The following is a 1,007-nucleotide window of genomic DNA, read 5'->3' as shown; positions in this document are numbered from 1 at the left end:
GTATCTTTTGGGTATATGCCCAGGAGTGGTATAGCTGGGTCCTCCGGTAATACTATGTCCAATTTCCGTAGGAACCGCCAACTAACCAGTACCCTCAGAACTCCGAGGCTCTCAACCACCAACCAAGGACTGCACATAGAGGGGTCTGATTGTTCTGGCAGCATGTGTATAGTAGAGGATTGCAATTTGATCATCAATAGGAGGAGAAGAGCTCGGCCTTGTGAAAGTTCTGTGTCCCCATGTAGGGGAATGCCAGGGCCAATAAGTGGGAGAGGGTGGAGTGGCAGGCATGGGAAGGGGGGAGGCAACAGGGGTTTGTTTTTGTTGTTTTTGTTTGTTTCTTTGTTTTTTGGAGGGGAAACTAGGAATGGAGAAATTTACATGTAAATAAAGAAAATATCTAAAAAAAAAAAGATAGAGGAGAGAGTCTCAGGCATAGCATATACCATAAAAGATATTGTAACAATGGTCAAAGAAAATGCAACATGCAAAAAGCTTCTAACCCAAAACATCCAGGAAATTCAGGACAATATAAAAAGACCAAATATAAGAATAATAGGAATTGAAGAGTGGAGATTCCCAATTCGAAAGGCCTGAAAACATCTGCAACGAAATCATAGCAGAAATTTTCCTTAGCTTAAATGAAAAGATAGTCAGAAACATACAAGAAATCTACAGAACAACAAATATTTTCAACAAGAAAAGAATTTCCTCCATTAATTTAATATTCAAAATGCTATACAAACAAAACAAAAAGAAATATTAAAATCAGTAATGGATAAAGGTCAGGTAACATATAAAGGAAGACCTATCATAATTAAACCACACACCTCAAGAGAGACTTTAAAAGCCAGAAGACATTGGACAGATTTCATGCAGGCCCTAAGAGAACACAAACAACATCTTAGGCTACCATACCCAACAAAAATAAAAATCACCATAGACTGCCTTCAGTTTCTATTTTGTTGAATAGTTTGAGGAGTATTGGTATTAGGTCTTCTTTGAAG

This window comes from Mastomys coucha, unplaced genomic scaffold, assembly GCF_008632895.1.
Source record: "Mastomys coucha isolate ucsf_1 unplaced genomic scaffold, UCSF_Mcou_1 pScaffold7, whole genome shotgun sequence".
NCBI lineage: Eukaryota > Metazoa > Chordata > Mammalia > Rodentia > Muridae > Mastomys > Mastomys coucha.
Note: the sequence above shows the minus strand (reverse complement) of the source record.